This window comes from Grampus griseus (assembly GCF_964374135.1).
Source record: "Grampus griseus genome assembly, chromosome: 18".
Taxonomy (NCBI): domain Eukaryota; kingdom Metazoa; phylum Chordata; class Mammalia; order Artiodactyla; family Delphinidae; genus Grampus; species Grampus griseus.
In genome coordinates this window covers 51,952,040-51,973,885 of record NC_139012.1, presented here as the reverse complement: position 1 = coordinate 51,973,885, position 21,846 = coordinate 51,952,040, and positions in this window count along the sequence as shown.

The window sequence follows — 21,846 nt, the reverse complement described above, 5'->3', positions numbered from 1 at the left end:
GTTCACTCATTCATGATTATAAATAAATTTGCAGTTTATATCTTAAAAGATATATATGAGTTGTTCCTAAAGAATTCTACTCTTCAAAGCATGAAAATAAGTAAGAACAGAAAACATAGGCAAATGTTTAGGCAAAAATACACATGCGTGAGGGTATATTTTGAAATCTCTGAATAAAGTATTTATTAAAATCTGTAGTTGCTACAGTCTTTAACATTTGAATAGTTTAAGAAATCATTTAACTATTCCATAAAAATTGCATAGATTTAGATTTTCATTTTCTTAGGCTATCCTATTTTCCAATAAAACTCATCACTGGGACCCATCTTGCATCATTAACTGACATCTCAAATTCATCTGCTAGTGCTGTAATAAATAGCCTAGGGAAAGGCTATATGGGAGTACATAGTACATTAAGTAAGCCTCTGAACACAAAGAACTAATAATTTTATACTTTCTTAGAGAACAAATTGTTTGAAAGAAATAAACAAGTTTAAAAGGAGGTAATGAAAACTATATCTGGAAAAGTAATATACTATTGAATACATTTCAACAACTTTATTATTATGCAACAATCTTTTCTCCCTACCTATGATTCCTTAAATTATTTCCCAGCACATTATCTCCAAAGATGCAAAATAAAAGAATCAAAACTGCTAAATAAAAATAAGCAGGCTTATTTTCTTATTAGTCTCTCACAAACATGCAAAACTGTGTTGCAAGTAAAAATACATTTTTTTTATCTCATATCTTTTTTTTTTTCCCTTAGGAAGCCTTGCAATTACCCACTGGACTAGGAGCAGAATGAACAGAAATTATCTATGAAAGGTGAAATAAAACTCTGCTATTTTCTTTTATATGTGTATCAATCAAAGAGGGAACACATTTTGGAATCAAGAAAGGAATTATTACTACTGAAGATAAAAATAAAATATGTCTACCTTTAAGTTATTAAAACTATATGATATATACTGAGGACATTCTGTAAACTGTTCAATATGCTAAATATTTTGTATCCATTAAAATATTTTATTTCATTAGCCTCACCTGATTGGCAATAATATTTCTTTTACAGGTTATTTGCATGAAGTCATCAGGTTGAGTTATCAAAAAAATTCAGGCAACATACAGGCAGATTTAGTACTCTTAAGCCTAGGAAGTATCAATTAACTTTAATAACTAAAAAGAAAAGAGCCAAATGAAATCTACTATTGTAGCTGAATAATCAAACTTGATATTTCTTTATAAGGATCTGTGAAAAAATACATCTCTGAATTTATTTAAATAAAAATGTTTATAATGCATTATTTATCATGTATAGAATATAGAATATAAGAATGGAAGTATAGAAAATAAGCAAGAGACAGTATTTAACCAAATTTTGTAATATATAATCATTTAAATATAAAATATCTCCACCAGTATCATCATTTTTATGTGTCTGTGTGTGTGTTCCTTGTTTGAAACCTTACAATTGATCCCAGGTTAATATTAATTAAAGAATAGAAAAAAATGATATAGAATACTGATTGAAAAAACTTGATAACAATGTTCAAGAGCAAACTTCAAATTAGTATTATTCGACTATCTCAATTGTCCTCTTGATATACTTCTGTGTGATTTGACTGATGAATTATATATTAGTTTGTAAGTATTTAAATCAATCATATTGTCCAGGTACTTTTCATATTAATTGTCAATCTGCCTTACATCGGGTGAAAATGCATTAGAAAAACACTGAAAGAAGTTCTTTAACACTTTAAAAGTATTTCAAAATGGATTGCCAAATTTCACTTAAAATAATAAAATTAGTTTAATTAATTTCATTATGAATGGATTTGGTATTCATCATTTTGGGATTATGAATAAAATAACACTTATAAATGAGGAACCATATGCTTAAGATGAATATTGGCTCATGTAGTAGAAACTTGGCATGCAAAATATTAAGGAGGAGCCAAAGCACTCATTTAAGAAATTACTACATCAATGTTTTGCCCATATTATTATCTTTAAAATAAATATATGTTTAATAATTTTAATTCCTGTTAATTTTGAGGAAATATGGACAATCATACACATACATAACCAGTTAATATTTGTTTACTTATTTAATACTTATATGTTATTTATTATAAGAAATTGGCTTATGCAGTCGAGTTAGGGAGGTGACTAAGCACATCCAAAGTTCAGGCTGTCAGGAAGTGAGGTGCATACGCAGACTGAAACCACACAGTCACAGGAGGAGGCTGCTGTACACAGGGAAGATTAACTCTCTCTCTCCAGGAAGGGCCTACACCCTCTTTTAAAGAATTCCGAATTATTTAGTCAGGTCTGTCAGACGTAATCTTCCTCTGAACTGATTAGGTCAGACAATCTCAGGATAATCCCTTAATTGAAAGTTAACTGATCAAGGAACTGAATTACATCAAAATCCCTTTTATTTTGTCATATAATATTATGGAGTCACAAAAGTAAAACCTCTCATGTCCTGTCCACACTCAAGTTGAGGGAAGTATAAAGAGCGTGTACACAAGGGGGTAGGAATCTAAGTGTCATCAGTGGTTTTATGTTAGAAAACCACCAAGGTATTATTATTATATTATTAGCCTAAAAGAGAAAAAAGCCATAAAATTTCATCCATCAGTTTTTAAACATTTGATCATTTCTTTAATAAAGGGAAAGTTTCCTAACTTGATAGGTAATACCAATCATTATCTGGAATATCAATGTAAGTAAAGTAAAAGTCATAAATCTGAAATCTCACTTCTGTATATATATATAAATTCTCACACAAAACCATAATAGGACAAATGCAAATCAAAACCACAATGAGATATCACCTCACCCGTGTCAGAATGGCTACCACTAAAAAGAAATAACAAATATTGAAAGGATATGGAGAAAGAGGAACCCTCGTACACTCTTGGTGGGAAAGTGAATTGGTGCAGCCACTGTGGAAAATAATATGGAGGTTTCTCAAAAAAAACAAAAATAAAACTACCATGTGACCCAGCAGTTCCACTCCTGGGTATATAACCTCGCCAATAAAAGCACTAATTCAAAAAGATACGTGCATCTCAATGTCATAGCAGCATTATTTATAATTGCGAAGATATGAAAGCAACTTGTGTCCATCAACAGATGAATAGATAAGAAGATGTGGTATGTGTGTACACACATATGCATGCACACACAGACACAATGGGATACTCCTCAGCCATAAAAAAAGAATGAAATTTTGCCATTTGCAGCAACAAGGATGGACGTGGAGGGCATTAAACTAGGTGAAATAAGTCAGACAAAGACAAATGCTCTATGATATCACTTATATGTGGAATCTAAAAAATACAGCAAACTGGCGAATACAACAAAACAGACTCACAGATATAGAGAACCAACTAATGATTACCAGTTGGAAGAGGGAAGTGATGAGGGGCAATATAGCGATAAAAGATTAAGAGGTACAAATTATTATGCATAAATTAAGCTACAAGGATATATTGTGCAACATGGAGAATATAGCCAATATTTTATAATAACTATAAATGGAGTATAAACTTTAAAAATTGTGAATTACTATACTGTATACCTGTAAATTATATAATATTATACATAAACTATACTTCAAAAAATAAAGTATGCACACACAAAACAAAAATACAAAACAAAATATAATGAGATGTAAGCAATAATGTTCACTGAAAATTTTTATTTCTTTTCTGGTGATAGCCAAGAGTTGAAGCTGTATATTTACCCATGACAGGGGAAATAAGTATGTAAAATTTCATATAGATACAATAATTACAAGTAGTAACACAAAGCAAATTTCTTGTTAAAATTATCAGTGATGGGGGCTTCCCTGGTGGCGCAGTGGTTGAGAATCCGCCTGCTGATGCAGGGGACACGGGTTCGTGCCCTGGCCTGGGAAGATCCCACATGCCGCGGAGCAGCTATGTCCATGAGCCATGGCCGCTGAGCCTGCGCATCTAGAGCCTGTGCTCCGCAACAGGAGAGGCCACAACAGGGAGAGGTCTGCGTACCGCAAAAAAAAAAAAAAATTATCAATGATAAAGGTAAATAAAGGAATGATATCTGTAGCAAAATATCATTTGTGCAATTTAAAAATTCACTTATACAAATCAATACTATATACTTAATAAGAATTCCTACAGATAAGAATAAATAATACCTATTAACCATCACAGACAAAGAGAGGCTAGGAGACATGATCACCAGGGAATAGTGGTTATGATGTATATGGGATCTCTGTACTATCTTTTCAATTTTTCTGTAAATCTATTTTGAAATAAAAAGTTATTAAAAGGAAAAAAATCTCCTTATTATATCTATTAAAAACAAATCCAGGCCATCTTAATAGAAGGTATACTTTATAATATTAACATGACAGTATCATTAATATCTGGCTACTTTATTTAGTTCTATAATGGTCTTAGCAGTTTTGAATCAACATCTACTTATTTTGATATTTATATATTTATATACCTAAGATATGGATATGCTTATGTACTTTTAATTCCATGTTATAAATCAGAAAAAAAAAGAGATTCTGAAGATTAAGTGATTCACTTAAGATAGAATAAGCTTCCCAAGTGAAATGCTGTGTATCGGTGACAGTGAGCCAATATTTTGATTACCTTCAGGCATTGGGACACCTGGGCTAAATCTGGAGAAGCAATGGTCAGAGTTAGCAGACTAGCCCAATGTCATACCACTATTTTTATTTACTATATGTCATAAGATACGAAAAAGTTGAGAAGAATTTCACCATACCAGCCCTCCTCCATGTTTATATATAGCATTTTAAAAAAAGCATAACAGCTCTTTACCTCAAATGTTTATATAAAGCACATCTATAATGTGATTGCTGTATAACTGCTTGCAAAAATATCTGTTGATATTAAGATAACTGCTTGCAAAAATAACTGTTGATATTAAGATGCTTTATGATTGATATACTGAGTGGCTGCATGGTATCTGAATTCTCTCTCTATGTCTCAGTAATTCCCAACATTTGAAGCAAATGTTAAATTCTGTTCTATAAGCTGAATACAGATTACCAAGGTTCTCTTGGTTCTATGACAGTGGGCAAGAATTAAGGCTAAGATAATCAAATTCACCTGGCAGAGAATCAGAAGCCACTGGTGCAATGATGTAACATCAATATACATTTTCCAGAATCACGCCTGTATCTGTATTGCCTAGAGCCCAATGTCAGGGGTATCTATGGGGCAAGATGTAGCATTTCTCATCAGAGAAGGAGGAAGCCTTTTTTATTAACAAAAGTTTTTCCAATATATGTAAAAAGGGAATTCACCATTAATTTCCCTTTTTACTAGGCTCTAGGTTGTCAAGGAAAGGAAGTTAACAGACATGTTTGGAGATTGGAGAGGATATTATACAATGAAAGTCTCTCCCTTAGTACAATGGAAATTGTGTCATCACTAAAACATGTTTCTCCCTTTCTGTCTGCCTAGTGGAGCACAGGCTCCAGACACGCAGGCGAAGCGGCCATGACTCACGGGCCCAGCTGTTCTGTGGCATGTGGGATCTTCCCGGACTGGGGCACGAACCCGTGTCCCCTGCATTGGCAGGCGGACTCTCAACCACTGCACCACCAGGGAAGCCCTCCCCTTGCTACCTTTGAAGCCTAAAAGGCCACAGAAATTAGAGGCATCACGTGAAATCTTTACCATGTCATTTTTATTCTTCCATTAGAAAAAAATGTTTTTTCTTTTACATGTATCTGAATGAATTTTATAATAATGAACAAATGTTTTAATAATCAAATCTTTCAAGCTAGTGATGATTCAAAAGCTGACTGTTTGATCTTGTCAGCTTTCCAGAATGTCTTAAAAAATGAACAGCACATTTTCAGATCATTATAGCAGACATTTTAAGTTGATGACATGATATTTTATCTTCAAATGGAGAAAATGCCCAAGAGTAAGCAATTTTCAAAATTTATAGCCCAACAAAGATAGGAACATATGAAAGAATTGTTATACTGAACTATGATGAATAGTTTCAAGCTTTTCTGATTAATGGACTGTTCAGAAAGATGTGCATCTGGGAGCACTGAGTTTAAAATTAAATGTGAGGAATTCCTGAGTTCTAATTTCATATCTTCAAACAGTATGACTCTGTAAACAGTATGAATCTGTAAAAGCTGTGATGGATTTTTTTAAGCAGGATTTAAGATGAGCAGTGTCAATTTCAAAGGAGAATAATAGTGATTTACTTTGTGTTCATTACTTCATAGAGGCAACTGAAAAGGGAAAATGAAGTCAACTATTTGTTTGGCATCCAATCAATACAGCGTTTAAAAACTTTTAAAACTTTTGTCCACTCTAAGTGTTCCTCATATATGAGTAGTATGTCAACTTAATACTGCATTACAAAATCCTTGCCAAAATCTCAAAACTTTGCATAATTAATTGTTCTTTAAAACATTAGCTGACTTTGATAATATTTGAAGCACACATTAAAAAAAAATAAAGGTACGTACAATCTTGGCTATTCATTTTCTATGTATATCTGTATTACAAAAATGTCAAGAATTTTTTTGTTAGAATTGATGTCTTGGAAGTCTTAAGATGTATTTTTTTTCAACATCTTTATTGGAGTATAATTGCTTTACAATGGTGTGTTAGTTTCTACTTTATAACAAAGTGAATCAGTTATACATACACATATGTTCCCATATCTCTTCCCTCTTGCATCTTCCTCCCTCCCACCCTCCCTATCCCACCCCTCTAAGTGGTCACAAAGCACCGAGCTAATCTCCGTGTGCTATGAGGCTGCTTCCCACTAGCTAACTATTTTATGTTTGGTAGTTCACGCCACTCTCTCACTTTGTCACAGCTTACCCTTCACCTTCCCCATATCCTCAAGTCCATGCTCTAGTAGGTCTGCATCTTTATTCCCGTCTTACCCCTAGGTACCTCATGACCTTTTTTATTTCTTAGATTCCATATATATGTGTTAGCATACGGTATTTGTTTTTCTCTTTCTGACTTACTTCACTCTGTATGACAGACTCTAGGTCCATCCAACTCACTACAAATAACTCAATTTCATTTCTTTTTATGGCTGAGTAATATTCCATTGTATACATGTGCCACATCTTCTTTAGCCATTCATCTGTTGATGGACACTAAGGTTGCTTCCATGTCCTGGCTATTGTAAATAGAGCTGCAATAAACATTCTGGTACATGACTCTTTTTGAATTATGGTTTTCTCAGGGTATATACCCAGTAGTGGGATTGCTGGGTCGTACGGTAGTTCTATTTGTAGTTTTTTAAGGAACCTGCATAAGGTTCTCCATAGTGGCTGTATCAATTTACATTCCCACCAACAGTGCAAGAGTATTCTCTTTTCTCCACACCCTCTCCAGCATTTATTGTTTCTAGATTTTTTGATGATGGCCATTCTGACTGGTGTGAGATGATATCTCATTGTAGTTTTGATTTGCATTTCTGTAATGATTAATGATGTTGAGCATTCGTTCATGTGTTTGTTGGAAATCTGTATATCTTCTTTGGAGAAATGTCTATTTAGTTCTTCTGCCCATTTTTGGATTGGGTTGTTTGTTTTTTTGTTATTGAGCTGCATGAGTTGCTTGTAAATTTTGGAGATTAATCCTTTGTCAGTTGCTTCATTTGCAAATATTTTCTCCCATTCTGAGAGTTGTCTTTTGGTCTTGTTTATGGTTTCCTTTGCTGTGCAAAAGCTTTGAAGTTTCATTAGGTCTCATTTGTTTATTTTTGTTTTTATTTTGTTTTTATTTCCATTTCTCTAGGAGGTAGGTCAGAAAGGATCTGCTGTGATTTATGTCTTAGAGCATTCTGCCTATGATTTCCTCTAAGAGTTTGATAGTGTCTGGCCTTACATTTAGGTCTTTAATCCATTTTGAGGTTATTTTTGTGTATGGTGTTAGGGAGTGTTCTAATTTCAAACTTTTACATGTAGCTGTACAGTTTTCGCAGCACCACTTATTGAAGAGACTGTCTTTTGTCCACTGTATATTCTTGCCTCCTTTATCAAAGATACAGTGACCATATGTGTGTGGGTTTATCTCTGGGCTTTCTATCCTGTTCCATTGATCTATATTTCTGTTTTTGTTTCTGTTTTGATTACTGTAGCTTTGTAGTATAGTCTGAAGTCAGGGAGCCTGATTCCTCCAGCTCCATTTTTCATTCTCAATATTGCTTTGGCTATTCGGGGTCTTTTGTGTTTCCATACAAATTGTGAAATTTTTTGTTCTAGTTCTGTGAAAAATGCCAGTGGTAGTTTGATAGAAATTGCATTGAATCTGTAGATTGCTTTGGGTAGTAGAGTCATTTTTCACAATGTTGATTCTTCCAATTAAGTTGTATTTTTAAACATTAAAAATAAAACTAAAATAAATATATGTAGAATTTTTTAAGGAAACTACAAAGAAGTTAAAACAATATGTAACAAATAGCTTGATGGGGGTAAAAACAGAACTATGGAATGAAAATCCTTAACAGCAACAAAAAGAATTTATCATGACATATGTGAATCCAAGACTCATTCTTTGTGAAGGGATAAGACAGTTGACTTTTTGACTAAATTTTAATTAGGAGACAAAATTATTATTATTCAAATTGAATAAAGGACACCTGAAATGTAGATGAAATTTCAAATAACAAAATGTATGTAGAGCTAAAGATAATGTATAGAAAGTATTAAAAAATCTGAATAAACCCACACCAAGTAAGAAAAACATGTTGGGAAACCACACAGTCTTCCCTTATAAAACAGAAATAAACATATAAAGAAATAAATAATTGAACACATATATAATATTAAAATGCTCAGATTGTTGAATAAGTTTAATGAAAAATTCATTAAATTTCTTAAATACCAGGAATGAGTCACTTTATAATTTAATAGGAAAAAACAATCCCACTTATAATAATATTCAAAAATAACATAAATATATTTTAGGAAGATGGTGACTCTGACTACAGCTTTTTAAAATATATTATTTATTTATTTATTTATTGACTGTATTGGGTCTTAGTTGCTGCATGAGAGGTCTTTCATTGTGGTGTGCAGGCTTCTCCCTAGTTGTGAGAGGGCTTCTCTCTATTTGTGGCATGTGGGTTTTCTCTCTCTAGTTGTGACACATGAACTTCAGAGCTCATGGGCTCTGTAGCTTGTGACATGCAGGCTCCCTCACTGAGGTGCAAGAGCTCACCTGTTGTGGCACACTGGTTTAGTTGCCATGTGGCATGTGGGACCTTAGTTCCCAGACCAGGGATCGAACCCACATCCACTGCATTGGAAGGTGGATTCTTTACCACTGGACCACCAGGGAAGTCCCTAGCTATAACTTTTTACTCTGTGCAAACCCCGACCTAAAATCAGACAGAGCAATTAAGCAGCAAAATCTGAATTCATCAACAGTGTTCACAATAAACTAGGTGACAAGTCATCCAAAGTAACACCCCAAAGAGCAATAGCTACAAGACATGTGTGTTATCCATGTCTAAACAAAGCAGAGTAGAGGGAGGTAAGAGAGGGCCTGACAGACCAGAGACCTGGGATCCCAAACTAGTGAGTAGGGAGTGTTTTTTTTCCTATTCAAATAGCATCTGACAGCGAAGTTTGTGACAGGAACTAGAGGAGCAGTCTAGCTCCTAGAATCCCTGAAAACTGAGTTGGCAGAGCTCTTTTCCAGTGTAGGAACACCAAGTAAGGAGAAGGTATTGGGCTGCCAACAAAACTGAGTATGACAGGAAAAACAGACACAAAAGAAAGGATAGTGGAGGAGGATATAGAATGAGGGAATCTGATTTTGGGGACATTAGATTTTGGAACAAGCCACTAGATTTGGGGACATTAAAGTAAAAAAAAAAAAAAAAGACTGAAGAGGATATTCTGTGAACTCAGAATAGCTTTCCTGAAAAAGTTTCATTGTAAACACTCAAGAAGACTAGTTTCACACACAAAAATAAACAACATAAAAGAATTGAGGTTAAATCCCACAACCTTTTTTTAACAAAATAGAACAGCATTACTTCACTATAGAATATGAAGATTTGCTAGAAAAAGATCTGCTCACAGAACTGATATAAAACTATTAGCTTCTACAGCAAATGGGTGAAGATGTTAGTAAAATGATAAAAAAAACATGAAATAACACAAGAGAAAAAAAGTAGAAAAAAACTCAGGGATGAGATAACAGACTTCAAGAAAGAATTAAATCAAATATGTCTCTATTTAGAAAGAAATCATGAGAAAGCTTAATTTTACTCTTTATTATTGATGTACAAATTATTATTATTGATTTACAAATTAAAATTTATAATTTTATAAATTATATTATTGATGTACAAATTAAAATTTATAATTGCATTTGTCTCATATATGGCCTACTCAAACATGGTCTATTTCTTTTGCTAATTGGTTTTTGAGGTGAAAAATAAAGCCAACTTGTTATTGAGGTGAAAAATAAAGCCAAGGACCTTTGACATTTTATGGACAAGTTTGATATTTATTTTTCACTATTATGAGCACTTCTGATATTGTCTAGTTACTTTACATTGCTTCTCAATGTTCTTAAGTAAAAAATGAAGAAAAGAATGTGGGCATATTAATTTTTGTACAATTTAAAGGATAAACCAGCAATATATCATGTTTGCTAAGTGGTCCTTACTAACCTTTTCATCATATGGATTGAGTGAGATAGGTATATTAAATCTTATAAATAGTTTTGGTGAGTTGCTAAAATCACATGTATCCCTCCTAGAGACCAGATATAAGTGACATTTCAATTCAAATTTATATTTCAAGTTTAATATTTTAATCTCAAATTTTGTGTTTTATTTGGAGAGTTTGATGATATAACTGTGATTTTAATAGATATAAAGCTAAAAATACATAAAAATAGATTTTTATAGGCCTTTGGTGTAATTTCTGAGTTGTGATATAATATAAATATAGAAGGAGAATGAATTACTCCCATGACAGTAGCTTGAATTGACAGAAGAGTGTTCACTGGCTTCAAAATTATAGCTGATTATTACCAAAAAGATGATATTGAAATATCAGTAAGTGAAATATCAGTAAGTTCAATCATTGCATTTTATTCCTAATTTAGTCAATTAGTGATGTATGATTCCAAGCAAAATCTGAACAGAGATTACATTGCCTCCCATGAGTATAATCCAGCTACTTCACCCTTATGGTAGAGGAATTACTCAGTTATAAAGATCTGCTGAAGAAGGTCAATGGTATAGACCTTATGCTAAGCTTTTCTGTACAATTTAGGAAGTTGTGACCTATTTGTGTCTGTTTCTATAACCCAACTACCTATTTTCTTATCAATTATTTGAGGTATATTTGTTCTGAGAAAAGGGAAAAAAAAACAATGCATGGAAAATGTGATCAGTTTTAATGTTTTAAATGCATATTGGTTGACTAGATTTTTCCCTGTCATGAGGGAAAAAAAAAACTGCACACATTCAATACATATACATTTTTGTTTTAAATATTTTGCCTATGTGTAATTTTTTGGAGGAAAGAAATATTTATTATAAAGCAACTAAGTTACTCTTTTCATACTATATGAACTATATGTGCTACTGATAACATTACTACTAATCCCTTTCATTCAAGCTAAATAGACATATAATATAGAATAAAACCATGTATTTACATTATTAACTCTGCCTTAAAATGCTAAAAATTCAAAGAGGTTAAAGGGAAAACATTTTAGCTGTTTAATCACATGGAGTATTTCTGTTATATTCAGACTGATAAAACTTGGAAGATAAAGTATTTTTTTGAAAAAGTAAAAATTTAGAAGATAAAACATTATGCATTATTTGACCATGGTTCTGAAAAAAGCTAAATTGAAGGAACTGTACATCATCTCTAGTCAATCACAAAGCATGAACTATTGTTTAGAATTACATAAAGAGAAATGGCTACATAACTGGTGTTTTGATTTTTGTTTTGTTTTGTTAGCTTTAGGCCCATTATAACACTTGGAAACAAGTAAGATGCTAGAAATATTTCTAATACTTTTATGTACATTAAGATTTTAGTTCTCATTGTCAAAAACACCACAGAAACACTCTTTAATGATTTAAACATTGAAGATTTGCAATTGATATATAGAGAAACTGTGTGGGATTGCCTACTTTCTGGGACATTTATAATAAAAGATAAAATGTTGGATTAAATCCTATTAACTACTGAAGTGGATACTGTTATTTGTTCTCTCATCCTGTTCTACCAGGAGAACGCTAAAATAAACTTTCCTGGAATCTATTGTAGCCGAATGAAGCTACACCAATTAGAGGTAGTTGGATAAGATTTGGATGGCAGAAACTAAACAGAAGACACCTCTTGTTCATGGCAGTTGTTGTTCACAAATCCCCCAAATGAGAGTGTTTGTAGCAGCTAAACCGTCCATTCATGTGTGTTGCAGGTGTGAGGAAGTTGTGGTAGTGGCCATGGTGAGGGTGATGGCAGTGACTCCTTAGTACTAGACAGCAAGCTCACAGCTGGGATCTTGAAAACAAAAGCCCAATGCCTGTCCTCTTGCTTCTGATCCAGTCTTCAAAAGATGTTACAATCACTATATTTAATTATCCATGGCTTAACTTACTGAGGATTATTTTTTCTCTTGTATTAAACCTTAACCCACATAACTACCAATGCTTGATGCTGCATTTATGGGGTGTAAAGAACTTGAATTTACTTTCTCTAACTGGCATTTCTTTTACTCTTATGTATGAACAGCATTATATTTATATGAACAGCATTAACATACTAAGTATTATTTGATAGTGTTTGGGGGTATTTGGTTTTGTTTTAGAAAAATATAAATTTACCTAAAAAGAAATGTATTATTTTTGTCTCTGAGTTTCACTTAGGATCAGCTTCACACTAATCTGGCTTAGGAAAAGGTAAATACAATGACAATAATAAAATTGTGTAACTCTTTATCTTTGCCAAGTAATTTTCCAAGCCTTCATTTTTCCAAACATTGGAACATCAAAACCCCAAAATAGGAAATATTATTTATAGTCACCATTCAAGACTCTAAGTAATGATTCCTGAGAATTTAAGAACATGGCCAGTAATATTTATGTCATCCCAACATTTATATGTTAGAACTAACTCCCCATGTGATGGTATTGGAGGTGGGGGCCTTTGGAAGATGATTAAGTCACGTAGGTGAAGTCCTCATGAGTGGGATTAGTGAGTGCCCTTATGAAAGAGACCCTATGTGAGGACACAGTGAAAAGACAGCCATCTATGAACCAGGAAGGAAGCTTTCACAAGACAAGGAGTCTGCTAGTGCCTTGACCTTGTACTTCCCAGACTCTGGAATTGTGTGAAATGCATGTTTGTTGTTTAAGCTACCCAGTCTAAGGTATTTTTTGTTATAAGAGCCTAAATATACTGGGACATATGGATATTATTCTTGAGGACTTTGATATAAAAACAAGGTAATTATTAAAACTGAATCTTAAAAAGAAACTCTTTAACTTATAATTTTGGAAATAATTATCCCAATTAAAATGGAATATAGAAACCAGAGGAATAACTAAGATATGACAATCACTAATTGTTAATGTGTCTGCTGGTAGACTAGCTTTATATCCTCTTTCTGAGGATGGTATGAATGGAATAGAATAAGCTCTGTAATTATTATTCTCAAACATTGTTGGAAAAATTTCTCATAATTTTATAATTTAATTTATTGTAAGTCTATATTCTAATGTTATATAAACTTACTAAATGAACTTATGTAGACACACATATTGCACACACAGACACATACACACATTTATAGATTTGTTATCCTTGTATATGTGAAAATGATCTTAGATAATCAATGAGGTAGAAACAAATGGAGAGAAATAATGAAAACTCAGATAAAGAGGCAAGAAAAGGAAAGGGAGAAAAATTATTTTTAAGCAGCAATCTTCATTTGTACACAGATAAACAGTAGATTCTCCTTTTTGGTGAAATGCTTGTATTTTTGTAAGCAATTTTGAACTTGGTATTAAATAAGAAATCCCTAGATATGCTTGTGTACCATATCTTTATAATGAATAAAGTAACCATATTGTACACAAAAAACTTACTTTTTGCTTTACCAGGAGATACATGTTTATAACAATATTATGAACAACTGAGAATCATACTTCTTAAATTTCTCCCGTTACAACGCAAGTAGTACAATGTATGCACGTGAAAACTCTTTATATCTATGGGCTATGGGAATCTTATTGATCATGCAACAGACAAATAGCCTGAATGTGCCCAGGATTTAGCTTTACCAAAATGAGATAAAACAGAAAGAACAAGTCAATAATACAGAAAATTACACATCCTAATATTAAAAAAATATATATATCTTAATTATCAACCATTTTATTATTTTATGAATAAGGCACATTTAGTTTAATTTTTTTTAATATGTAATAGAGATGATTTTGTATAAAATTGGAAGTCAACAGATATATACATTTATGTATTATATATAAGTAAATAATGTGATATGAAAATATATATTGTTGTATTATGTGCATTCTTTTCATTTTTCTTTCTCACAATATCTCGTGGAGATTGATCAATCTCAAGATGTTTAGACGTCATTTATTACCTAGATGTGCTGCATAGTAGCCTAGGATATGAATCTATAGCTGTGGTCTACAGACCTTTACACAAATGATCAGCTACTAAATATTTTAGACTTTGTGGGTTAAATGGTCTTTGTCACAGCTACTCAACAACATCATTGTAGCATGAAAACAGTCATAGACAGTAGGTAAATAAATTGATGTGGTTGTGTTCCATAAATTGTTATGTAGAAAAACAGGCAGGCCCTAGATGTTCAAATCTCATCTATACAATTAGTTTTAAAGGTCTCTCCCTGATAGTCAATTTGGTCCTTTCTGAATAATATGCAATTACAAACAGACCTGCAATAAGTATCTTTATTTATGCATCATATTTTCACATATAATTATATTCACACATACATTAAAATAATTTCATAGAAGTTTTAATTCCCTTTGCATAGAGGATCATCAACTTATACTCCAAGCACTCCAAACTGGTACATGAAAAATCATATCTAATTGTATTTTTTAAATATTTTCCTCTACTGATCAGTGAAATTGAGTATAATTTCATTGACTGGTGTAATTTATCTTTACCTTATACTGCAAATATATATATTTTGCTTATTTTTCTAAACATAATTCAGCATTATCTTGTCTAGTTTCAAAAATATTTTGTTCAAAATTTTATCTAAAATAAGTTTATATTAGATATGTTTATGAAAAATCCTTTTAATGGATGGTCCTGAGGGGCCAATAAATTCTTACAGTCAATAGCAGTCAAGCAGTTCCTATGCCTAAAAGAACATCAATCAGACATATGTATTTACACTGCTGTTAATGCTTTTACTGGCTTCTTAGGGAAATGGAAATTAACCATTTTTGACACAAGTAGCTGGCTTTCTAGAAGGATGGAATAACCTACTGAATACTCAAGTATGGCACCAGCTAGAATAGAACAGCGTGTGATGAGACAGCTGTACAGGAAGATGCAGTATGTTCCCTGAACTACTGGCAATTATGTGGTGTTCTTTCTTATTAAACTTAAATAATTTTATCATTGAATAAATGTAGGAATTTTTTCTTTCATCATGACACTATTATACTTTCATGACATGTTCCAAAACATGGACCATCCTTCTTTGAAGGCATTAGTTCATAACGGACCAATACTTCCACATGTGAACAATATGTCTGTTGAACTTGAAATTGTGACTGGCCCTGTTCAGTTTTTGTTCTTCATGCTCTGCCACAATAGTGAAGTTAGAGGGTTAATGAACAATTGTGGTCATTGGTCTTGATGATCAATGGGAAATAGCTTTAATGACACTTTATTTCTTTTGACATATAAAGAAACTGAAGCTGGTCATTTTCAGTAAAAACTATTCTACAGATGTGATTTCATAATTTAGTAAATAATTTGCATCTTAAGTGATAATTTAATCAAATTATATCTTACATTGGAGACTCAGAAAATTGCAGTGACTTACCCAAATAAGATGTATGATAAAGTTTTCCTAATTCTCAGTCTAATAATTTCTACTTGATGCTTGACTTCATCTAGGATTCAATTAAGGTCACATATCTTTAGAACTGACAAATGTTGAATTGTCATCCTGAATAATTTTTTTGAATTTTTAAAATAAAATTTTAGCATAATGTACTTGGCAAAAATTGTGAGCATAATTTTACATCACTTTATTATTGCTTAAAGATATAGACTAGACTAGGCATTAAGATTTTCTTTAATACAGTATTTCATAAAATATGACTTTTAAATAATTTATAAAGAAAGCATAAGTGATATTAACAATGAATATTTGAAACATTTCAAAAAGATTTTCTCTGTCCTTTCAGATTTGCAGACTTTTACCTGACTAAAAAATGTGTTCAGAACTACTGCTTTGGGCAATAATAAAAGTTTTCCACTGAGTTTATTTTAAATTTATATCTTATCAGATAGAGTAATTGGTTTTGTTATTATACTTGAATAATATAATTTAGATATATATATATATCTGTTAAAAATATAAACCACCTACTTACCTTTTTCAGCATACAGCGTTTACTATTAAATGGCATTAATTGGTAAGAGGTGAAAGATTACATGATTTTGGCTTCACTGAACCTAAAATTATTAAAAGTATTCAGAATCATTTTATTTCAGTCTGGCAAGCATCTACCCCAAAATAAAATCCAAGGGAATTGAAAAATGCAATAATAATAATAATGATACTGTCACATAAGTTTTATAATGTGGTATATATTATTGCTGTCAATAATTTTACCTATTGCCAATCCATTTTGTTTTAAAATAGTTAATTCTCAATAATTATTTTAATTAATTTAAACTTCTAGAAATAAAAATATAGGTTGTTTTTAAGAAATTGTCTAGGTGAGAAAAACTGGAAACAATAGAAAACAAATAGTGAAGTTATCTCTCTTTGATGCCACTAAAGAAAAGGTGTAATAGAAATTTTGAAAGGTGAGCAAGATAGTCACAGTTCTACTTTCTTTCCTCCAGTATGCCTGGGACTGAGGTTGAGGAGCTAAATAGAAAGTAGCAGTTAAATGTCTGAGAAAATTAGCACACGTCTAACATTTTCAACAAAGTGGGGAACACTAATGGAGTTCAGGCCAACCAAGACGGAGAGACTCTAACAAACAACAAAGTTCCAGGTGGGACACAAAAGGGCTACAGCTTAAGACAAACCAGTAATGTACCAGTTCCACAAAGACTAAGTGTAGGCTCAAATCAGTTCAATCTCTGATTTGGTTGAGGTCATATATCCTTAATATACTCTATGCCAAAGTCAGAAGTAAATTATGCTAAAATAATAAAACATCATCTAGAATATAAAATTGTCTTTAAACATACCACAGTGTTGCACATTCAACAAAAATTACTAAGTATACAATAAGGCAAAAATACATGATCAGAACTCTGAATATTGCAGGACAGAGTAAGTTCTCACTGCACCATGACTCCCATGATTAACCACTATAAGCTCTGGAAATAATGTGGAAACAACTACTAACAGGGAGTTGAAAAAATCAGATTTTGGAAGGAAGTGAAAACTTAGATGAGAAGAATAACATGGAATTATTTTCTCATTTTTCTGGCATTTTGCCTGAATATATGTACATACCTTATATACATGCATACAGTATAGGAAACTTTGATAGAACAATTTGATAGAACAAGTAGTCTTTCCAGACTCATGAACCTGATGATAAATTTAAGAGAAACTGAAGATACTGGAAAGTGAGGAGGGAATCATAGAAAAAAAAAAAAAAAAAAAGGAGAGAGAGAGAGAGAACAAAAGTGAAGTAGGCTCATATTATATGTATAAACACTTCCTAATCCTTGACGATCCCACTCATATGCAGGGCAAATGCAAATCAAATCATATCAAATGATTTGAGAAGCCACTTAAGAGGTACAGCTTAAAGTTTTGATCAAATCAGGATATAACCCAAAACTGCTTGATATAAAATAACAGCAATGGAATAATCAAGTAAATGTGACCCTTTCTCAAGACAATTATGGACAGTTATGGACATCAACATTATAATAACTTACATGTTGGAATTAGGAAAAAAAATAATTGAAAGCAATTCTTATTACTATGCCTACAGGTAAAGGAATGCTTGCACACTATAAATGAAAAGATAGAGAATTCATCTGACAAAGAGGAAACTAATGGTAGTTATAGAATTAAAAATAAATACAATATGATTTACTTGAGAAGCATAAGTAAATAACAGTAGGTAACAGAAGAAAAAGTCAATGAATCTGATGGCACTACAATGCATCACAATCACTCTGAAGAATAAAGGGAAAGAGAGATAGCTGAAATATGTATATGAACAGTCTCAGGTATATGTGGAAGATAAAAGAAAATCAAATGTACACGTAATTAGTGTCATGAAGAAGAAGAAAAAGAGAATAAGGGAGAGAAATATCTTAAAAAAAATGGCCATAAGAAAATATATGGAAGAAAAAATCAAGGCAAATATAAATCTTTATATTTGATAAAGGCAAATATATAGAAAAAGTAGTATATCAGCCAATTAAAATGTTAGTAGAAGGTTAAAAGACAAAAGTCTTAAATCAACTACAACTGCAACATGTCATTAAGTGTTACATAAAGTTAAAAGATGTAAAATATGACATCAAAAATATAATAAGTGAGTGGGGGATAGTAAAAATGGACTTCTTTTAGAATACATTCATATTTAAGTGGCTTATCAGCTTAAAATAAGCAAATATATATAAAGGTTGATATATATAATTCTCATAGTAACCACAAAACAAAAATCTATAATAGAAACACAAAAAATAAAATGTCTATCAACAGAGAGATGGATAAAGTATATATGATATATATAAACAATGGAATATTACTCAGCCATACAGCAGAATGAAATTCTGCCACTTAAGACAACATGGACGGACTTAGAGGGTATTATACTTAGTGAAATAAGTCAGACAGAGAAAGACAAATACTGTATGATATCACTTATGTGTGAAATCTAAAAAATAAAACAAACTAGTAAATATAACAAAAACAAAACAGATTCACAAATATAGAGAACAGACTAGCGGTCACCAGTTGGGAGAGAGAAGTGGGGGAGGAGCAAGATAGGGGTAGTGGATTAAGAGGTGTAAAACAAATAAGCTACAAGAGTACATTCTACAGCACAGGGAATATAGCCAATATTTTATAATAACTGTACTTGGATTATAACTTTTAAAAAATTTGAATCACTGTGTTGTACATCTGACACATAATATTGTAACTTGGCTATGCCTGAATAAAAAATAAAATAAATAAAATAAAAATAAAGTTAATAAAAGTGACCATATTACTTTTAAAGCAATTTACAGATTCGATGCAATACTTACCAAAATACCTGTGGAATTTTTCATAATACTAGAACAAATAATCTTAAAATTTGTATGGAACCCAAAAGACCTCAAATAGTCAAAGCAATCTTAAGAAAGAAGAAAGCTGGATATATCATGCTTCCTAATTTCTAAATATAACACAAAGCTGTAGTAATAACAACAGTATGGTACTGTCCAAAGTAGACACATAATTCAATGAATCAGATAGGGAGCCCAGAAATAAACCCAAGATTATACGGGCAATTAATCTATGACAATGGAATATACAATAGGGAAAAGATAGTCTCTTCAATAAATGATATTGGCAAAACTAGACATCTACATGTAAAAGAATGAAACTAGATATTTTCTTACACCACATACTAAAACAAACTCAAAATGGAATAAAGAATTAAATATAAAGCTTGGAATCAAAAAACTCCTAGAAGAAAACATAGGCAGTATGCTCTTTGACATTGATCTTAACAGTAATTTTTTGGATATATCTCCACAGGCAAGGGTAATCAATGCAAAAATAAACAAATGGGATCACATCAAACTAAAAAGCTTTTGCACTGCAAAGGAAACCATCAACAAAATGAAAAGTATGCCTACTGAATGGGAGAAGATATTTGCAAATGATATAGTTGATAAAGAGTTAATATCCAAAATATAGTAAAAAAAAAAAAACTCATGCAACTCAGTATAAAAAAATGATTAAAATATTGGCAGAGGATTCGAATAGATTTATTTTCCAAAGAAGACATACAGATGGCCAACAGGCAATGAAAAGATGATCAGCATCACTATCATCAGGGAAATGAAAATCAAAACCACAATGAGATATCACCTCAAACTTGTCAGAATGTCTGTCATCAAAAAGTATATAATAATAACAAGTTTCCATAAGAATGTGAAGAAAAGGAAATCCTCATGCACTGATGGGGATATAAATTGGTACAGCCACTATGGAAAACAGTGTGGAGTTTCCTCAAAAAATTAAAAATAGAACTACTTCACAGTTCAGCAATTATACTTCTGGGTATTTATTTGAAGAATATAAAACATTGATTTAAAAGGTATATGCACCCCAGTGTTCATTGTTCATTGCAGCATTATTTATAGTAGACAAGACTTATAAGCAAACTAAGTGTCCATTGATAGAGGAATGAATAAAGGAAATGTGGTGTATATATATATATATATATATATATATATATATATATATATATATATATATATATAATGGAATATTAGCCATAAAAAGAATGACATTCTGCCATTTGCAATAACATGGATGTACCTAAACGGTATTATGTTAAGTGAAATAAGTCAGACAGAGAAAAACACATATCATAAGATTTCATGTACATGTGGGATCTATAAAACAAAGCAAACAAACAAGTATAACAAAACAGACGCAGACTCATAGATACAGAGAACAAACACATGGTTGCCAGAGTGGAAGAGAGTAGGGAAATCAAAATAGGTGAAGTGAATTAAGAGGTACAAACTTCCAGGTATAAAATAAATAAGTCATGGGAGGTAATGTACAGCATAGGGAATAAATACAGTCAATAATACTGTAATAAATTTAAGTGGTGACAGGTGGTACCTAGACTTATAGTGGTGATCATTTTTTAATGCATAAAAATATTGAATCACTATGTTATACCTCTGAAACTAATAAAATATTGTAAGTCAATTTGATAAAAGGAACAATGGCCTCAAATTTTCCAAATTTGCTGATTAAATTCAACAATTTTCCAAATATCAAGAAAGACTAAAATGAAAAAAAAAATAAACGTTTTTAGTACATCATAGTCTAAATCCTGAAACCACAAATGAAGAGAAAATCTTGTAAAAAATTGTGAAATATATTACAAACAGGGGAATAACAATTCCTAAACAACTGAATTTTTTTAGGAACAATGGAGAATAAAAGACAGTACAACAACTTTAATGAAAAAAAAGAATAAAAATTATAAGCCTAGAATTCTATATCCATCAAAAATAAGATCAAGATGAAAGAAATGGAAAATGTTTTCTACATTAAATAAAAACACTTAAAAATTTGGTTGCTAACAGATCTCCACAAAAAGAAATACTGAAAGAACTGGTAATAGACTGAAATCTGGAGCTCTGAGAAGGAATACAAAACATTGAAAATAGTAATTGTTTGGGTGAGTATTGAAGGGAATAAGTACTTTTATCTTTCATTATTTCTTCTCTTTCTTTTTAAATTACATAAAGCTTTTTAGAGGAAAAATAAAACAATATTTTGGAATTTATAATAAAATGAACTGTAAATTATTTAA